We start from the raw sequence: 25,479 nt of genomic DNA, 5'->3' as shown, positions 1-25,479 counted from the left end.
CCTTGCGTTGATGATTGATGGGTTTATCTGGAGCAAATGTGAAGTTGCAAGATGAAGGATGTCATGATTTTTTATGATGGCCTTTTCACAAGGGACTGTCACAGCTGGCTGAAACGTTAAGATGTACGGAGGACAAAGGTGAAATGCATGAAATGATGTGTGACATTTGTGTTCAGTTGTTATTTCACTAGTGAAAGTGACAGCATCCTGTTTCTTGGAGACCATGATGACTTCTGTTCTGATGTTGATGGTGACTAATGAGTCATCTTTCTGTGAAAAAAATCACCCGTTATGAATGGTACATGAACTACTATTGATGTTGTGAGTGTTTCTTCCAAATATGGATAATATAACGTCAGACTTCTTTCCTCAAACAAAGGTTTCAATCCAAGCTTATGTAAGCCTTCACTAATTATTTGTTGGAGGTTGTGAATGGGTAGTATATTAATGGTGATCTTTGCATTACCAGCATTAGCAATTCCTTTCATGAAGGCCTAATACTGAGCTCTAGCATTGTCTAACTGTAGTATTATTACTGCAATATGTTCTACGATGATAGAGAGGTGTTAGAATAGTGTATTGTTACCTTCAAGTGCATTTACTTTCTCCGCAATTCCTAGAGTTGATGCTTCTGCCTTCCTTATGTTCTTTACAACCGTCAGCATTAAGGTGTTCTGAGTATCTACTAACTTATGTTGGTATGAGAGAATTTGTGCTATTTTGTTAAACTTGTTATTTATTTCCTCTAGATCATATTCTGTAGCTAGTCCAAAAATGTTGCCTAAAATTGCTCCACGTAGGTCGAACAAACCGCGTCTGTTACGTGTATCTGTGATCTCGTTTCTTGTCTGAAGTGTGTTACTCCCAGCTGATGGGATATCCTGGATCATGGTGATCATTATGTGCGTAGCTTGTTCTAGCTTCCAGTCAGTTAATTTAATTAATTCAGGAGAGGATGGAGGGTGAAAGACTGACGAAGAGAGTGTATGTGAGTGAGGTGGAGGGGGGAAGAGGGAGGGGGAGGCCGAGGATGAGATGAAGGGATGGGGTGGAGAGGTATATGAGAGAGGGGCGTGTGAGTTGGGAGCAGGGCAGTGAAATGGCAGGGGACAGGGCGACTTGGAGGCGATTTGTGCGATTTGTTTGTGGCCACCCCAAACGGGATTGAGGCGTCTGGCAATAGACAGAAAGATAGATAGAATTCAGCTACTTCCTGTGTGGGGTGATCATGTGAAGAAGGATATTTTAATACTGCTTCCAGAGTTCTAATTGGTCCTGATATTTTCTTTACCATTACTGGTACCTCTTGCAGTACGTCCAAACTAACTTTGGTACTTATTATGTCCTGTACTATTGCTGTTGGGGCTATCAAGCATCCTTGTCGGACTCCATGTTGAGGATTTAAGTGAGGTGATCCTCTTGATATCAACAGGAACATGATCCATGGAATTATTCGCCTCATCTTTACCTACTGAAGGAACAACTGTATTAGAGATCTAATCCACTGTTGTTAGCAAGTTATGCTAAGGGTCATAATAGTGATGATGAATAATACAGATATCTTTCCCTGTTTAATCTTTTTTTTTTTTTTTAAATGTGACGAAGAAGGAACCAAAGGCCACGAGCCTACAATAACTGTTCCCTCCAAGAGAAAAACAGAATACCAGAGAGAGCCAAATTCAAGATCCAATCATTTCGAGATGCCTGGACACACTGCGATTGAAAGACTGGAAATCATAGGAAGCAGGAAATACAGACAGAGGGAGACAGTTCCAGAGTTCACCTGTTGCATAATGAAGGACTCGGAGTAACGGTTAACTCTTGCATTAGAGAGTTGGACAGAAAAGGCATGAGAGTTTGCTGCTAGACGGGTGCTACGCGCCCGTCGTAGAGGTGGAGGAATGCATGTGGACAGTTCAGAGGAGCAGTGATCATTGAAGCAGCGATAGAAAAGAGATAAAGATGCAATAGTGTGGCGAAGAGACAGAAGTTGAAGGGAGCCAGTTAGAGGAGGAGAGTTAATGAGACAAAAAGTCTTTGACTCCACCCTATTGAGAAGAGCTGTATGTGGGAAACCTCCCCACACATAAGAGTTGTGCTTCACACAGGGGCGGATAAGACCCATGTATATAGTCAACAATTTGCAGAGGTAAAGAAGGAACGGAGTTGGCTTAGCACACCATATCTCTTAGAAGCAGATTTTAAAAGAGATGTAATATGATCTTTCCAAGACAAATTCCTCATTAAAGGAGTCTAAATCGATTCCTAAGTCAGGTAAATGGCTTGTTATGGTGAGAGCTGTATTGGTTGCACCTATGTTTGTCTGTTTGGTATGCAGTTTGTTTTTTCTAATGCTGATATTTGATTTTTTAGCTGTCTTATTAAATGATTCTGTCATTTCTTCCTTGGACATCGCTTACTGTTTCGTTACCTTTGTGTGTATTTCTTGAAATTCACGTAAGCGAAGTTTTGGATAATCGTCATAACTATAAACGGGAATTTTGCTCGCCCTCTGACATCTCATAAGGGAGACGTTTGTCTGACCCATAAATGATGAAATGAGGTGTATCTCCTATTGATTTATTAATTACACAATTGAGTGATGCTTCAACACTGGGGATCCAATCATCCCAGGTTGCGTGATTTTCATTGAGAATGTGCCGTAGTATATCCAATATTTTTTCATTCTGCCTTTCCACCAGTCCACTGGACGCTGGATGGTAGGCCAAGATATTAACTTTCTTTATATTGTATTGTTTACATATTTCTTGTAAAATTTCAGAGTTAAATTCACCTCCATTGTCGCTTATTAGCACCTTTGGTATGGTGAACCTACAGATCACACTATCAATGAATACCTGTGTGACTGTTTCTGCTGTTTTATCCTTAATTGGAACCAAGATCACAAATTGTGAGAAGTGATCAGTTGCAACAAAAGATGTTGATTGTGATTGGTTGTTAAGGGTAATTTAAGTAAATCAACCGCGACAGTGTCCCACCGTTGTCTAGGTACATGATATTGTCCTATAGGTGCAGCTGATATTGTGTAACCTTTATGTTTCACACATGACTCGCATCTGTCTATGTTATTATATGTGTGTCTTTGCATAACGTTGGCCAATAATATGACATCTGGACCTGTCTGTCCTGTCCTTGCCAGGATGCCCTACATGTGGACTATCGTGTATTACCCTTAAAATGTGAGGTATCATTGTACTAGGAATAACTAACTGCCTAAGGACCTGGAGCGGTGGCGTCTTCGTCGTGGGTCCACCCCCCAGAGGCTGTCAAAGAGAAGAGGAGGACAGCATGGGGGCCAAACCACCACAAACCCCCCCCGGCCCCTCACGGGGCTCGAGTACCTGAGAGTGGCTTCGGTCGCCCAGGCAAGTACCACATCTCCAACACAACACACACAACAACACCGTTTTTCTACACCGAGAAATGACTCCCCGGCTGTCATTTCTCGACAACCTCTACCCGGGGACATTGAGAGCAATCCAGGACCCACCAACAAATACATATGTCCAACGTGCTCAAAACCTGTCACGTTGAGCCGACAGACATAGGGTTCAGTTCAGTCAACTCTTGCAAGAACTGGACCCATTACACCTGCACAATACTTGCATCCAAAAAACATTACACAAACACCTGGACCTGCTCCTTATACTCCTTCCCCCCACCCACCAACCCCCCTTCCAATCCTACTCCTACTTCCTTCACACTTCCACAGCCAAACCCACCGATCCTTCCCACACCATCTAGTCCCCCAACTCCTCCCATTCCAACCCATCCTAATCAACCTCAACCCATACCTCCATCACAACCTCCTCCTACCCCTTCCCCTCCACCCACACCACCTCCACCCCGTGCTGCAGCAGCCAACACACATCGCACACACAACATAAACATCCTTCAATTAAACATAGATGGCACAGACACCAAAAAACAAGAACTCACACAATTCATCAAACAACAGAACATACACATTGCCATCTTACAAGAAACAAAACTACACAGAGCACAGAAAACACCAACATTTCATAACTTCACCACCATTCGACAGGACCGGGCAGCCGGCGGTGGCGGTGGACTCATCACCCTGGTACACAAATCCATCAACTTTGCAGATACCAGTGCACACACAAAGTCACTTCTCCCACCACATGACACCACAACAGAAATACAATCAATCAAAATACGCACTGGTAACAAATCACACATAACAATCGCTAACACATACATTCCCCCCCAATCGTCGCCCACAGTACCAAACAATTACTCACCACAGATACACCACATCACTAACATATCCAACATCATCCTGGGTGGTGATTTCAACGCCAAGTCGTCGGCCTGGCATGTCAACAACCCTGACACAGACAGAGGGCTGGTACTACAATCCCAGACAGACCATCTTTTCATACTAAACAGTCTAGACCAACATACTAATATCCCACACCAAGCCCTCTTCCTCCCATCATCTACAGACATCACCTTCTGCTCCCCAAACCTCGCCCCCACTACATCATGGAGAGTGGTCAAAACCCTAGGTTCGGATCACCTCCCAATCATCATCACTACCAAAACCAGAATCACCCCAGCTGGCCACAGACACACATACATTAATTATAAGAGAGCCAACTGGGAGGCCTTTGTAACTGAAACAGAACAACATTTCGAAACAGTAAACAGCACACCCATCACAAACATCAACACCGCTGTGCACACTTTCAATACAATTACACAAAATGCAGACAAAAGACACATCCCTAGAGGCAACAGAAAGAGACACAACCCCAACTTCACACCAGAAATTCAAGGCCTCATCAGACAAAGGGAAACACTGCGACACTCCCCAACACCCCATACACAAGACACCATACAACAAATGCAAGATCTCAACTCTCAGATAAACAATAAAATATCAGAACAGCAAACACTAAACTGGAAAAATTACCTCCAAACACTTGACAACAAAACAAACATCAGCAAACTCTACAAAACACTAAACAGCATCACACTTTCCAACAGCAACACCACACAATCACACGCTGCCATTACAACAACAGACACCATACCCTCAAACAAACAACAAGCAAACACTCTCATCAATCACTTTTCACGAGTCAGCCATCTAACCCCCCATCCAGAAGACCGACGTATCATCAGACGTAAGAGACAGTTCCCACAGACCCAGACTATGCACCTTTCACTTACAACCAGACGAAGCACATCATTAACAACCTCAAGCACTCATCTGCCTATGGACCAGACAACATAAGCAATATTCACCTTAAACACCTAGGACCACAAGGCATACAAGCACTCACCAACATATCAAACTACAGCTACTCAAACAACATAATACCCAACATCTGGAAGCATGGCAATATCATCACCATCCCTAAACCCAACAAAGACCCCACATTACCCTCCTCACATCGTCCCATCACTCTCCTCTAAAGTCACTGAACGACTGATACTACAACTAGTCACACCTCACATTCCCCTAGCCCAGTCACAACATGGCTTCAGGCCACTACACTCCACAAACACCCTTCTTACAGACCTTACACAGAGAGTTTTCGATGGCATAAATTCAGCTAGGCCACCACACAGAACACTCCTAGTCACACTAGACATTAGCAAAGGTTTTGATGCCATTCCCCGCCACAACCTCACAAACAAAATACTCAACACAAACATGCACAATAACACAAAAAGATGGCTGGCAAACTATTTAGCAGGCAGATGTGCACACGTAACATTTGCCGCTCAGTCTTCTAACATCAGAAACTTCACAAACGGCGTCCCCCAAGGATCTGTTTTGTCCCCTACACTCTTTAACCTAATACATGCACGATGTACCCACACCCCACACACCACAGATACACATAGAATCTTATGCAGATGATATAACACTTACATGTACACACCAAAACGCAAACACAGCTGCACACATCATTCAACCTTACCTCAACACACTACACGAATGGTTCACCACAAACAGGCTCAAAATAGTCCCAGCCAAATCTACAGTGACCCTTCTCACAAACTGGACAGCAGAACACAGTCACATCCCACACCTCACCATAAACAACACTCCCTTACCACACACACACTCACCCAAAATCCTTGATGTAACATACAATACATCAATGTCATTTAAACAACACATCACAAACACTAAAAATAAAATAACACAAATCCTCAATGCTTTGAGGTCACTTGCCCATACAACATTCAGACTCAGCAAAGAAACCACCACCACAGTATTCAAACAATACATACGTTCAGTGATGAATTATGCAAGCCCTGCCTGGGTTTCTAACCTCACCAAAACACACTACAACACTCTACAGACCATACAGAACAAGGCCCTAGAAATAATCACAGGCTGCACAGCTACTACACCCACAGACCACCTACATCAAGAAACCAAAGTCCTCAAAGTCAAAGATCACCTAGACATGGGAGGCACCCAGTTCCTTGCTGCAGCCTCCACAAACCCACAACATCCACTACAGTACATGGCGGTACATCCACCCACACCAAGGAATATTAAAACAACACCCAGCACACGATATCATACACAAATACTGTCATCTCTCCCCCCTCGCCCACCTCAGACCAGCTTCCAGAAGCACATCCACACTCAGATCACTCGCTGCTCCATTCAGTCACTTAAAGACTACACACAGTTGCATGCACTGCCTCCTGACATCCACCCTTCTGAATCCTATCTTCCCCGTGAGGACAGGGTCCACCTGGCCAGGCTGAGATGTGGGCACCATCCAGCCCTCTTAGGCTACCAGAAGAGGCTGGATGACTCCGTCGCTGATGACTGTCCAGGATGCAACACAGCACCCCATACTATGAAGCACATTATGGAAGACTGCATTCCACACAATCACCTATGCCAACAACACAACATACATTCTTTGAGAGCTCTGTGGGAAAGCCCGGTCTCGGCTATGGCCTTCCTAAGGGACTTGGGGCTGTTCGGCCAGACTGCCTGGGGAACAGCTACTACTACCACTACTAACTGCCTAATATTTTTTCTATGATTTGTTTGTCCTGGATTTACCCTATATAAGGCATTGTTTACCATTGTGAATTGTCCCGCCCCGTCCCAGAGACGTGAATTCACGTCCTCACATGATGTGCACTCATATCCCGGAGACGTAAATTAACGCGGCAACATTGCAAGTTCCCTAATTTGCACAATTTTCAATTTAATTTGCACAATTTTCAATTTTCGCGAGTGATTTTTGGCACGTATACACGGGACACCTTCCTCTACAAGATGCCAGGCAGGGACAACGCCTTACCCAGCATAACCTCCTCCCCCCCCCTGCATGCCCTTTTCTCAGCAATTCACCTGTTATCAGTGACCTGGCCAGTAAAGCCATGTCATGCCATGGTACGAAATTCAGGGCCAGAGTGATTCCCCAGTCGATGACAATGTGGAGGACAAACATTAGAGGAAGAAACAGTCAGAAATGATGATCAGGTAATGTGGCAAAAAAAGGTCAGGAATAGTGATGAAACAATGCTTATAATGCCTATATTACCATTTGAAAACCAATACACTCTCATACTACATATAAATTCGTACCAAATAAATACCGTTTATGAATGGTGTGGACAAGTTATCCTCCCATAGAACTCGTTTTCTTTGCAGCCAGCCTGATAGAAAACCCTGTAAGGTAAGGAGGTACTCCTACCTGGATCGAGTATTTTAAACCTCAGGTGAGCGATTTCTCTATGAATTTTCGATGTTTCTCACCAAAAGCGGATGTTTGAGGCCCCCCCCCCAAATAAAAAGGTCCAAAAATGTCGGGACTGGGGCGTACCACTGCCCAGAAAACGTCGGGAGGGGGGGGGTTAAGTGGTAAATGTAATTTGGGTAATGGTACATTATCGCCTGACTTGAGATGATATATTACATTAGACCATACTGGGTCCTGTCTTTGTGCCTGTGAAATTTCTTGATTTGTGGGGATCTTTTCATCATTGTTGGTGAGTGATTCCCATGGACATATATTGGCTAACGGATTTCGTGATAAGGCATCCGCCGCTAAATTTACCTTACCTTTTATGTAGTGAATGATTACATTGTAATTCTGGACATTACATTTCCATCGTGCTCTCCTCCCAGAGAGGAGTTTTTCTTGGGACATGCCCATGAGAGGCTTGTGGTCTGTGTATAGGTGAATATCGTATCCGTACACGAGGTCACGAAATTTCTGTAGAGCAAATACTACTGCTAGGGCTGCTAAGTCTGTTGTACAGTAATTTTTCTCTGCTCCATATATTTGTCTACTGGCAAAAGCAATGGTTTGATATTTGCCTCGTTTATCCTCTTGCATTAATACAGCACCTAAACCTCTGAGGGAGGCATCTGTGCAAAAAAAAAAAAAAAAAAAAAAAAAAATTATGAATGGTTTTGTGAAGTTAGGATGGGCCAAGGACGGGGCACATGTAAGTTTATCTTTTATTTCATGAAATGCTAGTTTTTGTTCCTCTGTCCACTGGAATACAGCATCCTTTTTTAATGGAATGAATAGCGGTTGTGCTATATGAGAGAATTGGTTAATAAAGGAGCGGTAATATCCCGCTAGCCCCCCAACTTGTCGTACAACGTCTATTTTTGTTGGTTCTGGGAAATTCCTCACCGCCTGTATTTTGTCCTCAGACGTGTGAAAACCTTGGGCATCTAGGCTGTGGACTAAGAATTTTATTTCCTTAAAGCGAAGTTTACATTTAGACAGCTTAATTTTTAAGCCAGCATCAGCAAGCTTTTGTAGGAGCTGGTCTAGTTTCTGTAAATGTTTATCTGTAGTTGGTGTAGCTATAATAATGTCATCTAGATAGACAAATATTCCTTTTCCCAGCATTCCAGACAATACGTAATTCATCAGTCTCTGGAAAGTGCCTGTTGCTGTCTTCAATCCCATAGGCATTCGTTTGTATTGGTAGTGCCATGTACTCATGGAGAAAGCAGTCAATTTGCGTGATTCTTGCTCGAGGCTAATTTGATAATAGTCACTGAGCAAATCGATGGTGGAAAAATACGTTAATTTCTGGTACAATATTTTGCAAGACGTCACTTAACAATGGCATAGGAAACCAGTCAGGGATTGTGTGCTGATTTAATTTACAGTAATCTACTACCGCACGCATTTCTCCTTTTCGTTTGGGCACGAAAAATAATGGGGCATTCCACGGGGAGACAGATGGTTCAATAATACCTAGTTTTAACATTTCCTCAACATACTGATTTGCCAGGGTGCGTCGTGAATGCGCGACCCTATAAGCCGGTATATACTGTATATATTGGCTGTGTGTCCAGATGTACGTTAATCTTGAGTGTAATCAGGTTAGTACACCCTAATTGTTCTCCAGGTAATGCTATCGTTCGTTTGTGTTTCACTAATAGATCTAAGAGATCGTTTTCTACGTTGAACTCACCTGAGTGAGTCAAATTCTCCTTTATGCACTCTGTCTGACGAGTTTACTCTGCTCGGCGCCCCTGCTACTGTCACTTCGCGTATCGGAGCTGGGCAAATTTCTACCCTACAAATACAGGTTCCTTTCTTCATATCTCCAATCATGGTGTTAGCGAAAATGACATTCGTCTCACCCTTGTCATTCATCCAGCACAGGGCGCTGTCTATCAAAAAGCCATTTATTCTAACCGTCTCTTCTGATGCAATGACATTACAATTTTTCAATTTACTCTTAATCGTAACTTGCATGAATGATTTTGGTGGTAAATCTATATCATAATTAATGCTGGCTGGGTAAGTGGGTGAGTCACAGTTGCACTGTGAGTGAATGAGTGAGGAGTGGAGTTTGGGCTGTGACAGCTGGTCTACGCGCCCATTTTCTTTGAGAAGTTGTACGTCGGACTCCCTCATTTTGGTTTTATGTGTAATCGCTCTTGTGACGCTAGTTTTCCTATAATTGCTGGTTGTATTATCAGGAGATGAAATTTTCTCCATGAAGTCGCTGTCATAATGAATTCCATTGAAATGTGGCATCAGTATTATGTATTGTGTTCTCATTGTGTTTAGCCCAAGCAACACATCTCCTGTAATTGATAATTTTTCTACTCCATAGAAGGTGGTAGTGAATGATTTAGTGGTCTCTGTGATATTCATGTTTAACTCAATCATACCAATAACTGGTATTTCTTTACCATCCACTGTGTATAAATTTAAGTCTGAGTGTTCCAAAAACGTCACTTTTCTTCTATTTCTAAAATTCTTGCTAACTCATCTTGCATTATTAAATTCACTGGTGAGCCAGAATCCAAAAATAATGAAATCCCTTCTCCTCACATAAAGCAGAGACCAAAATGCATTCATTTCCAAAGAGACTTCCTATGTTGACTATTTGTTTATTTGGGTGTTTTATGTATCGTCGTCTTTTGTGCTGGTACAATCTTAAATGGATAATTATTTTTCTATCGTTCTACAGTCTGAGGTCCAATGACCGGAGGACCAATGATATCTGCAAAATGCCTCGAAACCTTTTGCCTTTTGCATATCTTCTCGTTTAAAGTAACACTCCGATTTTGTGTGACCAGGCTTTGCACAATAGTAACAGAGTGTTACTTGAGGTCGATCTATGAGGTGAGCTTCTATTTGCATGTCTTTGTGCCGATCGATGTATACTGGGACTTTGGCCAGGCTTTTGTACCGCCCTGTTACCTGGTGTGCGGGAACGAGTCCTTGAGCTAACCTGACTGTGTGGTTGTGTCTGAATTGGTCGACATTGTCTCTGGTCCTTGCCAGGACTTGACTTATCCTTGCTACGATTTCTGACACGTTGATCCCTGTCCTGTTTGCCTGTGATGTGTCAGTCACGCCAGCTTTACTGCAGTTTATTTCCACCTCATAAATGAAATCAAGTAAACTCATCCCTGGATTATATGGGATGGTTTTTGAAATTTTTAATATCCTGTCAGGAAATTGGCATAGGGCTGATATGTAGCCAATGATGGTGGCGACATACACCGGTGATATATTACCACCCTCTGTGACTCAGTCTGAGTTTCCTAGGCTAGACGAAAGGGTCTTCTTAATGGTGGAAATTTCTGCTGCAATTTCCCCTAGATCTGAGCCTGAGTGTATTTGCCTAAGTAGGTCTACAATTTTGTGTAATTGGGATTATATCACCAAGAAAATTCTTGCCTCTAGAGAATTTCCTAAGGAATTCTGTCTTAAACTTTTCAGATGTTGAAGCTCTCAACAGCTTGTCTGGCCTGAGGAAATTGTCAGCTGGGCACCGTTCTTGATTTATTCTAGCTGAAAAAACAGCTGTTTTTTTCTTTCTTATCTGTAATGTGTCTCCTAATGAAGTACTGTTGACATATTTCCATAAATGTGCTTATGTCGATCGTATCTTTTTCTGTACCAGAGAATTTTGGTAGTTCATTGTCTTCATGACAAATATACACTGGAAGTGGAGAATTACTGGGATTTTGTGAAGAAGGTACTGCACTAGTGCTTGCTGCATCTGCATTAGCCATCTTTACCTTGTTTTTCTTCCAGTTGTCATTTACAGACAATTTATATTTTTTCCCTGGCCTTAATACTCTGTGGTCTAAGTTACAGTAAACTGGAAATAAATTTTTATAAAGTTCACTATCTACATCTGAAATTTCTGACCAAGTGTCATCATTTACTTCAGCATAAATTACATCTGTTTGCTGTTCGAGTCTGGATTTCCGCTCGTTCTTGTGTTTCTGATGGTGTTTCGGAATTTATATTTTGTAGATCGTTTTCTGGTGTTTGTGTCAGGATATTTGTTAATGTTGATCCTTTGGTCACTAATTGTGGAACTTTACATAGCTTAAGGGGATTACACAATGAATCATATTTTACTTTTCTCTTGATTACTTATGAAATTAAAATTATAAAACACATATGTAAGTGTAAATTGTGTAATTGTGTCTCACTGTGTAGTTTGTAATATTTATGATATATATATATATATATATATATATATATATATATATATATATATATATATATATATATATATATATATATATATATATATATATAATTGTTTGTTTCGTTAACTAAGTGATAGTATTTTATGAACAGTTATGTAAAGGGTGGTGTTAACTAATACAACCTTGGTTAGAATAAATCAACTCACTAGAACAGCAGTGTAGATACAGTTGTGGTGTTTGTTGATTGTTGATTACATCTGGGGTCAAGACACTCGCTCTCCTATTCCTTGTGGTGGAGGTCAGATGTCACACACGTCACTTTGGGTTTGGTTGAGGTAGGTCAGGTCCTGGTATGACAGAATCAGCACTCAGCGTCGTTGCTAGGGTAGGCAGACAGGCTGGCAGGTGGGCGGGTGCAGGATGGCAGACAGGTGTTGTCAGGCACTCGGACTGATTGACGGGTTATGACGACCTTAGCAAATGATGACAATGCTGACCTGCTGTCTGACTGTGGTAGTGGTGGTGTGGGAAGGAGATGGTGGGGGTCGTTGTGGAGAAGGTGGAATAGGTGGGGGAAATTCAGCTGTTGTCCTGTACTCAGGTGACACTTCCCTCACTTTCGTTGTTTCTTCTTGTACGTTTGATTTTCTTTACTTGTTAAGATTAACTTGCAGGCTTGTAGAGTTGTTGATAGACGTAATTTGTCACTGCACTTGTTTCTCGTAATCATAGAGTTGTGGTTTGGGAACGATTAGGTGACGAAGTTAAGCTGTGTTGATGCGATGCCAGCTCTCGCTCTCTGCTTTGCTTGTTTGTCTTTTGTTTGATTGCGTGAAGTCGCCAAATTCAGCGTAGTCGTAGATTGCTGTGATTGAGACATTAATCAGCTTCGTTTACAGCTCGCCGCCACTCTCAGTGAACGTAGTGAGGTAGATACTGATGTATAAACTCATAAAGCGTAGTTTCTCGTAGTCTACTTGATTGGTTCGTTTTCGCCGCTCGCCACCATTCGTAGTTTACCGTAGTTGGTTCGTTTTTACCACTGTTCACCAATCTCGATAGCATGGTCTTAAGTACTTGCAGGGAGATAGGGCAATCGATTATGGATTGTTAAGCTCAACCAGAATAAACTAGTGAGACGTAGTGTCAACAAGGTGAGTTACAGCACTCTTGGGGTACAAAGTTTATTGAACACAGTTATAAAAAGTGAGTTACAGTTTAGCAGAGCATGACCCTAACGTCAGATCCTCTCTCTAGCCCTTCTCTCCCCTTTCTCTGATCTGAAGGGAAACTCTACGACATTATGTACAGATGAGGAGGATGTGTATGTCCGGTAAATTTGCTATCATGTGAACTAACTGGCTAGGGCTGGTTACTCCACGTGTTTGAATGTCATGAAATTCTTGGTCGTCAGGACTATGAGGAAGTTTGAGATACATCGTATGGTTAAGGATTCTTGATGATCTGGGACAACAAAGGCTGTGAATATACATTATGTGAATTGACATTCCTGGTTAGTCTAGGTAAGAGGGTGTTCTGTAACTCTTCCTGGAGAACTCAGACATAACTACCTGTTTTACATATTGTTACCTATAGCTATATTGTTACATACAGTACGGTGTTGTGTTATGCCTACATGTGTGCCTTGCTGTTGCCGTAATATATATATATATATATATATATATATATATATATATATATATATATATATATATATATGTACACACACTATAAGGGGTACCCGGCATTGCCCGGGCCAAAAAGGCAAGCTCTCTAATAGTATTTGTTCTAGTTCAGTCTTGCTTTCTACTCCAGAAAGACCAGGTACCTCTTATCCTTTTAAAAAGCAATTAAAAGAGGTTCTATTTCAACTTTGGAAACTACTGCACAGTATTTGTGTGGACTTGTTTATTGTTACCAGGGTCCTCAAATGACCTCCTACTGGTGATGTCATATGACCTCGTAGGAGAACCTCGCATACCCTAAGTCTGAACTGGAGGTCATGGGAATCTCCATTCCAAATATTGGGCTCCTGGATCCAGTCGTTCTAGAGTGCATTACCAGTGACTTCATGAGACCTTCGACAGGTGACCTCAAATGACATCAGAGGTCAACCTCACATAACCTGTGTCCGAACTGCACGTCATGTGAGTCTCCATTCTAAAAAATGGGCTGCTGGGTCCAGCCATTTGAGCTTATATTACCAGTGACCTCAAATGCCCTCTGACAAGTGATCTCAAATGACCTCAGAGGTCAACATCACATAGCTTGTGTCCGAACTGTAGGTTATGTGAGTCTCCAGTATGACTGAAGGACAAAAAAACAAACAAACTGTGTGTTTGTGTGTGTGTGTGTGTGTGTGTGTGTGTGTGTGTGTGTGTGTGTGTGTGTGTGTGTGTGTGTGTGTGTGTGTGTGTGTGTGTGTGTGTGTGTGTGTGTGTGTGTGTGTGTGTGTGTGTGTGTGTGTGTTAGCAAAAATCCTAATGTGTATGAAGGATCATCGTATGAGTTGAGACTGAAAAATATCCTCCAATTAAGGATTTACCTGGTTCTCCATAGAGTCCAGGTTCCTTGGTATTTATCACGCCATGGTGTAGTGATAACTGTGCCTAACTTCATTTTAGAGGTCTCAGTTTCGATTGCCAGCTGGAGCATCAAAAACTTTCCACATATGTGCATCCATGTAACGTATATATATATATATATATATCATCATCATGAGCTGTTTGAGTATCCACTGCAGGACCGGGCTATCCCGACCGAAGTAGGGACGATACAGTCTATGTATCTCTACCAAGTGGCTTAGGCTGTCTGGTAGAGATTGTATATAGGGTGAGAAGTGTTTGTTAGTGTAACTGTTGTGTTGTAGTGGCTTTAGTGTGTGGAGTCTGTGAACCAAGTGTATTGACCCACGCATGCCACCTGGATGCAAACATACTTTACAGTATGTGATATTGGTTCAACCACAGCACCCCTTGTGTCCACCAAAGCAGTACATGGCCGAGAGAACGCTTCCAAAGTTTATTACCCTAGCGGGGCGCGAACCCTCGCTCTCCAGTGTACAAAAACGCACACTTTACCACTGTGCCACAGAGGCTACACACACACACACCAAGAGAGAGCAGACGGACATCGACACCCCTCTATACCTGGCCAACTTGGCCAGCGGCATTACCTAAATAAGTATCTTTATATGAGTCAAGCTCTGTACAAGGTTAGACTAAATGGTGTTCTAATATAAAAAAGAAGAAGTTTTAAGGAAGACTTGGTCAAACAGAAAAGTAAACAAACAGCGCAAGAATGCACACAATCAGCTGATCGTTGTTTAGACTACAATCTGCCTCAGGGAATGTAAGTACTAACTATGCTTTTAGTACTGCAAAATGACCACATAGCCAAATTTAGTAAAGCAAATTTGGAAAAGAAAAGGGATAAAGGTAGAAAGCAGGATGATGATTTCTACCAAGAACTGGTTGAAATGGAGACTCACAACAAACTGGTCGAACGAGTACACAGGTTAGAGACGGTTTTTCAAAATGAGATTGATGAAATCAAGAAACAGATGCACTTGCAAAAGGAAGAAATAGAAAAATTAGGAAAGGAAGTCAACAAGAAAGACACAACCATAGATGAGCTAACAGTTGAAATCGGTACATTTAGGAGGAAAATTAGTGAAATGGCAAGTACAGTAGTCAACCACGAGAGTATTATGGAAGAGTTCAAAAATGATAGAGACAATTAGGCAAGTAAGCAGTCTGATAGATCAGAGCAGTGATATTGAGGAGAAGATAACACAGGTGAATGAAGCTGTGCAAAGCTACAAAATTGATGTGGAAACCACTTATGCTGAAATGGTGAAAGTAAAGAAAGACTTGGAAACAAGGGTGGAAGAAAAAAAACATTAAAAAGGAAGTGAAAAGAATAATCCAAAACAATCCTAAGTTGGTCAGAGATTCAGTAGATATTAACGAATCTATAATTATCACTGGTATAGAAGAGGAAGAAGTAAAAAACAAGATCTCAAGAGACAAAAAGGAGATTGCAAATATAATGGGCAAATTGAAAGAAGTATCAGAGGAAATCTGTAGTAAAGACATAGAGGAACACAAAAGGTTAGGGAAATACGAGAAAAGCAAGTCAGGACCCCTAAAGGTAACCTCCCAGAGTGTAAACACCGTGGAGGAGATACTAAAAAATGCAAAGAATCTTATGGAAAAATAGGAGTTCAAAAATGTATGGATAAAAAGATGCCAAACACAAGAGGAACTGGAATTACTGAAAGAGAAGAGGGAGGAAGCAAAAACAAAAATGAGGGAAGATCAGAGGAGGAGAAGAACACATTTTTTTTTTTTACAAAGTAATTGGATTGCAGGTACGAAAGTGGTACATAAACAGGAAGGAATAAAAAGGAGGAAGGTAGCAGAACCAAATCATGACAAGTATATAAACAAGATGATTAAGTTGATGTACTCAAATGTAGATGGAATGGTATCTAAATTATTAGAGATGAATGATTGTCAGAGAAAATGAACCACATATAATATGCTTAACTGAAACAAAATTAACACCAAAGATATCAAATGACATCCTAAACTTAGAAGAATATAATATATGGAGAAGAAATAGGAATTTAAAAAAAGGAGGAAGTATAATATTAACTAAGAAAAATCTAAAAGTCAAAGAAATAGAATTAGATATACCCTCACAAGTAAAACTGATTGCAGTAGAGGGAAATACATCTGATGGGAAAGTCATTGTAGCCAATTTGTACATGCCACCCAGATCAAACACATGGGAAAGAGACGAATATGAGGACCTGGCAGAGAGTACAATTCAGAGTTTAAGAGCATACTACATATAATGGAAGAGAAATCGAAAAGAATTATACTAACTGGAGATTTTAATACAAATATAAATTGGAATACTCTAGATATAATAAGCCAAGAGAGCTGTTGGGACCAAAAGCTCTTGGATCTTGTGCAAGAGTTTTTCCTAACGCAACATGTAAGGGAAAGCACCAGAAAAAGAGGACTCGATGTGCCCTCAATTCTAGGTCTCATATTTACTAGGCAAGAAAACGATATTGACAATTTAATATATCACCCTCCATTCGGCAAATCCGACCATGCAGTACACCACATTACATCTTGCTACACAATACAGTATACAGCATACACCCAACACGGTACCACAATATAATCTATACTACACAACACAGTACATAGTATTACACAAAACACGGTACACCATAGATACCGTGCAAAGCACATCACACACAAAATACACTGCACAAAAATATACTACACACCAAAGCACATCACATTACACACAACCGAAACCAGCGAGAACACCATCACATCACACGCACGACAAAACACACCACACGATGCTCATCACACACACACACACACACACACACACACACAGTATTTATTGGCCACAATATCCAGTTACACATACAAGATTTCAGGCAACAATAGACATTAACATGAAAAAAAGCACATAAGTTATTAGCAAACAATTATGGTCCACAAAAGAAGAGAAATATTGAAGGATTGATCAATGCATCTATATTTTATCCATGATGAAAGCAGGAAACCATTACATTTCTGAATAGTAATATTACTACAGTTTGACAAATGACATTTTTACACACGATTTCCTAATCATATATCGTGGTAAGAATAAGAACATTCCAAATTAATACACTTTGAATAACATAGGCTATGATAAACATTATAATAGACACGAGCCAAAACAGGAAAGGACCTTATACACTATCTCCTCAATAGGAAACTGAGCATCGTCACTAATTATTTGGCTCCAGGAAGTAAAGTTATACCTTGTACGTATGTGCTGAGTCAGTGGACGCATCTCCGAGCGTGCAGTTCTGTTTGCACAGCACAACATGGACAGAGCCGCTCTGCTACCGGGAGACGTTCCCTCCCCCCCCACACACACACACACACCACGCACACGCTCGCACATCACGCACATACACACACACAGAGTACACACACACGCTCACACACACACACTCAGACAAATATACACACCCACACACCACGCACACGCTCGCATATCACGCACACACACACACATACACAAATTCACATGCGCATGCACAGACACAGGCACAGACACATACACACGCACAAGCATGCGGGTTCGGATGCTCACACAGGCACACGCACAGCACTTATACATGAATATTCGCTCATTCACTCATGCACATTCGCGCATTCACACATGCACACACGCATACTGACATGCACACAAGCATACGCACGGGCGCGCACACACACCCACAGTTGCACACACACACACACACACACACACACACACACACACACACACACACACACACAATCGAACATACACACTAGCACATATACGTACACACGCACACATGCGTAGACATGGACACAAACACACTCACCCACTCATTCTCTCACACACCTACACACCCACACAGACCCTATTCACCTACACAGGCACCCACTCACCCAAACACTAACCTGCTCACTCACCCACAGACCCACACACCCACCCACACGCACCCACAAACACCCACACCCACTGTACTCACCCACCCAACCACCCACTCATTCACACACCCAGACACCCACCCACACACACACACACAGACGCCCACAAAAACACCCACTCACCCACCCAAACACCCACCCACCCTCACACACACACACACACACACACACACACACACACACACACACACACACACACACACACACACACACACACACACACACATACACACACACACACACACGCACACACACTCACACACACACACACATACATACAAAATGGACACACGAACTTACATACACAAATGGTGCACACACACACATATACTCACACACATCGCAGGCATAGCAAACACCGACACACACATACACACATACAGTACACACACTACTTCCTATTCCCCACCCACTCCCCTGCCCATTCACTCGCTCACGCATCTATACTCCTCTTCCACATGCCCAGCCACATTACTCAGCTCACATATCAACCCAACCACGCACTTGCACACACAGTTTGTCAATTATCTACCCTTACACCTGCTCACACACCCACAGACCCACTCAATCAGTTGTTCACTTACTTGCTCACTCGCGTGCACAGTCGCCCTTTCATCCACCCACAGCCATTTAGTCTTTCATTTAATATCCCACCCACTCACTCATCCACATTTTCACGCACATACTAGCCTCCACCCACATCCATTCACTAACCTACGAACCCTTCCACATACTAATCCACACATCCATTCCTGTTATCTCATGTCACCTGTCATTTCCATAATTACTCACCTAAACACATCTACTTAACTCATACCTATTCACTCACCCACCCTCTCACTCGTTCACTCACCCACCCTCTCACCCGTTCACTCACCCATTCTCTCACCCATCCACCCGCCCTCCATCTTACCCACTCACTCATTTACTTAACATATTCGCCCACCTAACCACCCACAAACACACCCACTGGCTCGCTTACACATTCTCTCATGCAGTTTCGCACTTATACAGTACTGGCAGTCACTCAATCGCTCATCCACTCACCCTGTCATTGCACCTACTCGCTACCTCATCCACCCACCCATCCAATAGCTTTCTCTTTCAATCATATTCCCTCATCCACCCATCAACCCATCCATTGACTCACTTATCCACCCATCGACCCATCCACTGGCTCACTCATCCACCTACTCAAAGATTACTCATTCACTCATTTACTCTTCCACTCTTGCACGCAACTTCTCCCTCCTACTTTATCTCTGTATTTTTTTTTTTTTTTTCATTTAACTCATACTCACACTCATATACACTCCTCCTCTTTCTCATGTACCTGATCGCACTCTCACACTGCTTCCCACCTATTCATTTGCTCCATAGCCATCTCACATTATTACTGTGCAGTATCATATTCTAACAAAGCCCTTTATTTTATTCATCGTCTCACGCTCTCGTATTCATCCAATTTGCAACACAATTCCCCTTCACACTCTTACTGTCACTCACGTTTACTCATTTCACATTTATTTATATGCAGTTTCATACTCTCACTCACACTTATTAATTTCTATTCGTTATTACCTCGCACTCTCACACTCCCTTACTCTCTCACTACATTCCTTTACTATCATTCACATTCGATAATTTTTAAGTTTCTCACACACTTACCTTTATTGTAACAGTTTGTCACTCGCTCCCACATTTCGTCATTAATTACTTTTTACTCATTTACTTCTCTCAGTGCAATCACTCAGTCGTTCACTGCCTCTTTCAAATCCTCATTCAACCGCTTTTCCACAATTATTCACGTACACTTCTATTCTCACACTAAACTTTATGTGGAAGCTCAGAGTTACACACTAATTTTCAAATTGGATCATGCACTCACTGAAACATAAATCTACTTTACAGTAATTTGCAGTAGTATTCTTATTCATCCATACTTGTGTGATGTCTTTCTTCATTATTCACTCACTTTTACTCCATTTAACTTGCCTTAAGTTACCCACAAAAATCTATTTTTTCCCAGGTTGAGTATCCTGTTCTGACCAGACTTTGTTAATTTAACTGTTCCTTTAGTTTATTCAAAATTCATGGAACCTATGCATGAATTTCAAGTGTAGCCCAGTTACTTTTGCAGATACAGTAGTACAAAATTTGTGAAAGATAAGTGGCATTCTTCCCTTCAGTTCATAAAATCCATGTAAGTTACTCGAACGTGGCACCATTTCTGCCATGAAGCATTATAGTATGGGTTGCTTCCTTGAACACTACGGTGAGGTAACTGTGGTAAGCTGGATGATGTCATTGCCTTGCATCCCAGGACAGTGGGTGATTAACTCATTCAAGTGTGAAAATAAAGTGAGACTGAGAGATAGCGAGGCAGAGTAAATGCAGATGGGTCTGAGGAAGAGAGTTGGAGTGATATAAACTGGATGTAAATGACAGTGAGTGATGGCTAGATTAAAGGCAGAAGGGAGTAGGTAAATTTGAGGGAGTGATCAAGGTGTAACAATGTGATTGAGTGTGGGGAGTGAAGGAGTGAGAGGGAGGAGTTACTGTGAATTAGCAGGTAAGTCTGTGATTAAGACTGTCTAACTGTACGAGAGGAAGAGCCTGTCCTTGTCTTAGAGTAAGTAAATATGCAGAAGTAAATGAGTTGTCATTTTGTGTCGGACTCCGGCCACAGGCTTAATAGTCCTTTCCCTGAGGTCCATTCGTAGTTCTGCGTGTCACAAACATGACGCCACCTCCTGCCCAATAGCTATCGTCCACGTTAAATACATGGTATGGATGTCTCATTTTGGACTGATGTAATCGTACTAGCGAGGGTGGAACATTTATAAGGTCTGTTCTGATAAAAGTCATCAAAATATTCGCTGCCGCAGACTGGTGTCAATCTCGCATCTTATCACAAGGAGTAGGTAGTGAAGAGTGTGTTGCAGTAAGAGAAAATCTTGGAAGGGTGAGTGAAGAGCAGTAACTGTATTTTGTGCTAATGAGAGAGAATCAGATAGAAAGACAGTGAGAGAATTTGAAGTAATTGTTATCCCTCATTATATCTGGATAGCATGCAAACTTGAAGAACACGTAACCTCGAGCTATTTTCCGGCTTTTTTTTTTTTTTTAGAAGATGAACCTTAACTTTTGGAACGACACTTTCTGAGGCACGTGATGAACATCATATGGCCTCTGCCATTACTTTGTAATATGGGACTCAGGATGATTGAATCAGCTACTGTAGTACTAGATCTTCCTGAAATGACCGTCAAACACTGGTGATTATTCTATACATTTGTCGTCTGAACAGTTTCGGACCTTTAATTTATATATATATATATATATATATATATATATATATATATATATATATATATATATATATATATATATATATATATATATATATATATATATATATATAATCAGCCGTTTGTGTCCACTGCAGCACCGACCTATCCCCACCGAAGTGGGGACGATACAGCCAGTGTATCTCTCTCTCTCTCTCTCTCTCTCTCTCTCCACACACACACATATATATATATATATATATATATATATATATATATATATATATATATATATATATATATATATATATATATATAAGGGGGAGGCGGTGGCTCAGTCGGTAGAGAGGTGGCTTGCAGTCCCAAGGGACCCAGGTTCAAATCCCCGCTGTGGCAGGGAACAGTTTAAGGATTTGAATTTAATTAAATCAGGCTTTACTGATCTACTAGAAGTCCCGCTAGAAGACCCGCCGACATGTCGTAAAAATACCTCCGCTAATACCAATACACCAGTCCTGTATGAGACAGCCCTAGCATGTATTCAATATGGACGATGGGTGTTAGCGCCGAAGTGGTGACATGTAGAGGTGTATGGTATGTAGGAGGACTGCTGGGCCTTGATAGCAGGCTGTGAAGCCTATGCCCAGAGTCGGACACAAAAATATATATATATATATTTACTGTATATATATATATATATATATATATATATATATATATATATGTTATAAATAGATGGATGATGAAAGGAAGATATCTAGAAGGACAAATAGATAGACACAGATAAATAAATAGATCGATAAAGAGATAGACCATACATATAAACACGATCATGTGCACACACGTGTTTGGTTGTCCCCTCGTCCCCAAGAGAGGTTCTTCAAAACATGATGTGTCCTTCGTTGCCATGGGAGCCATGGTGTTATATTTAGCCTGTGAATGGACGCTTTTGATGGGTTTCCCTGCTTCCAAGGTTAATGTCTGGGGCGGCGATTGTCGTGTGGCCAGAGTGTACAGTAAGTGTGCCAGCGAGAATTGAAAAATACATACATACATATATACATAAACACGGAAGGAGATTAGCAGGTTGCTAGGTAAGTATATAGGAAGATGTGTACGCCGAAAGAGATAAACAAGATACATAGATACATACATGCATCCATATATACATGCATATATACACACATATATGTATACATTATAATAATAATAATAATAATAATAGTAATAATAATTATGATTAATATATCATTATTATTATTATTACTATTACTGTACTTTTATTAAATAGAATGTATCAGGTGCAGCTGGAAGAGTAAGACCATTATAATCTGCTGAGGCAGCCCCTTCCCACCTGAGGCATCGAAAGTGTAGGAAGAAAGTGGGGACGCATAAGGAGGGAGAAAATCGTAAATGAGATCGAGAAAATGAAACTGTTTACCTATGAGCTGCGACTGTGACGATCGTACAGAATTTGCTTTAAAGCTTGGTCATATATTTGATATACCGGCAGCCAACGTTTAAAACTGGCTAAACATTTGACAACGATAAGAATCAATATGAAGCTCTATGTTTCAACCAACTAAAAACAAGGGTATAACAGACAACAAATGATAAACATCTAGATACATACGTACATCGGAGGGTACATACTTATGTGCATGCATACGTAGGAGGGTACATGCATTCATCCATAAATCCATACATACATTCATACATAAGTAGGTACAGCCAGAGGCATAAATTCGCGTTAGGTCAGCAGGTATGAAATGAACCTTAGTGTCTGGTAATACTGTATGGAGAAGACTTGACAGACATGCATTTTAATGGCCTAAGTTGATGTTTAACATTCAGAGGCATGCTCGGAACACAATATTCTCTATGTAATATATGTAATAATAATGGGAAATGCAAAATGCAATAAACTGATAGTATGTAATACCGTATAAAAATATACAATATCCTCGGTGCTAAATCCTTTCAAGCCTCTCCCTTACCCTCCTGTTTGTCTCTTCCCCTTCCTACATCTGCCCGTCCCCAAACCAATTACCTATCCCTCTTCTTTTATTTCTACCGTTTCCCCTTCCCCCTTTTTTTTTTCCTCTCCTCTTACCGATCGCTCATCTCCCTCGCTTTCGTTCGCTTCATTTGTTATTTTACGGCGCCAACATCCCTGTAAAACAAGAAGAACACTGTGTGGACTGGGGTGCATGTAGTAACAGTGACGTACACTGCCCAGGCATTTACCAAGGTCATCATCATCATCTCTCTCTCTCTCTCTCTCTCTCTCTCTCTCTCTCTCTCTCTCTCTCATCTTTGTTTCCATGCCGTTATTGAGCCCACAATGACCAATCCTGACCAAAAATTCGTCCAAAATATTTTCTCATATTTTTGCGTGTCAATATTTCCGAGAATTTAGCTCCGTTACGTGGGGCGCGATCGCCAGTTTTTTCCTGTATTATACTGACACACCCTGGTCGCAACCAGACCTAATACAAAAAGGTTTAGGTCGATATATATTACTGTTCTCATGAAAGAAACGATCAAAGAACAGACAGACACATTCATTCACAGCACATTTATATAAATAAAAAAATGGTGGTAGGCGGGGGCGCTCACCATCCACTTACTCGATGTTGTGCTGCTCTTGGGTGTCTGTCCTTTCCTTTCTTCCTTCCATCATCTTCTGTCTTTCCTTCATTCATTCCTCAATCTTCTGCATACGGGTGACTTTACACTCCGTATTGTTTCTTTCCTTCATTCTTTCCTCTTCCTTCTGCCTATGGGTAACTCTACACTGAGTGACAAGCCTATTGGTTTCTTGTACACCAGGAAACCATTTATTACGCTGGGTGGTAACCATATAACCAAATTATGGTGCCTTGTGGTTTAGTGCGTAATTAAGGTGCTCCAGTGGGATTGAGGCTGTGTAGGTTTTTATCCAAGGGATGGTTAGGGTTTATTGCTCACGTAATGCCACTCAGGGATGTGTGAGGCTGGTCATTGTCGTCTTAAATGTCAGGGCCATCTTGTCAAGCCCCGGTTTCCTTCGCTTCTAATGGGACAACATAGGACTGGATGATAGATGGATGAATAAATAAATAGGAGAGAGAGAGAGAGAGAGAGAGAGAGAGAGAGAGAGAGAGAGAGAGAGATACTGTGTGTGTGTGTGTGTGTGTGTGTGTGTGTGTGTGTGTGTGTGTGTGTGTGTGTGTGTGTGTATTCCAGGGTTATCAATTTGAAGTTTTGCCGTAGGTTAAGATGAACCCTTCCTTTTGGAAGCTCTGAGCAGGATGGCTGGTGCCAGTCGTGGCGTGACTGTAATGGTGGGTGGCTGTACCGCGGTCTCCTCATCCCACTTCTCTCTGTCTCCCTTCATACGCTCGGGGAAAAAAAAAAAAAAAAAAAAAAAGGTGAAATTTAGGTGGATTTTGAGACCAGTTGTAACTACTACAACTCTTACTTCACGAAAATAATTTCTACAGAGAAATTTTATTTGTGTCGTTTGCAGCAAAGATAGTTTTAGGTGAGATACTGCAGGTGCAGTTGAATGTTAACCTACAATTGGAGTAATTCCAGTATTCTTTTCCAACTAACGGTTTTGTTCTGCTAAGTAGTCATGTAGTGTTAGTACTGGTGGTTATTAAAGATGTTAGAAAGTAAATAAATT

This window comes from Coenobita brevimanus, chromosome 18 (assembly GCF_032717465.1).
Source record: "Coenobita brevimanus isolate Jiangsu-jjx chromosome 18, ASM3271746v2, whole genome shotgun sequence".
NCBI lineage: Eukaryota > Metazoa > Arthropoda > Malacostraca > Decapoda > Coenobitidae > Coenobita > Coenobita brevimanus.
This window is presented reverse-complemented; position numbering follows the sequence as displayed.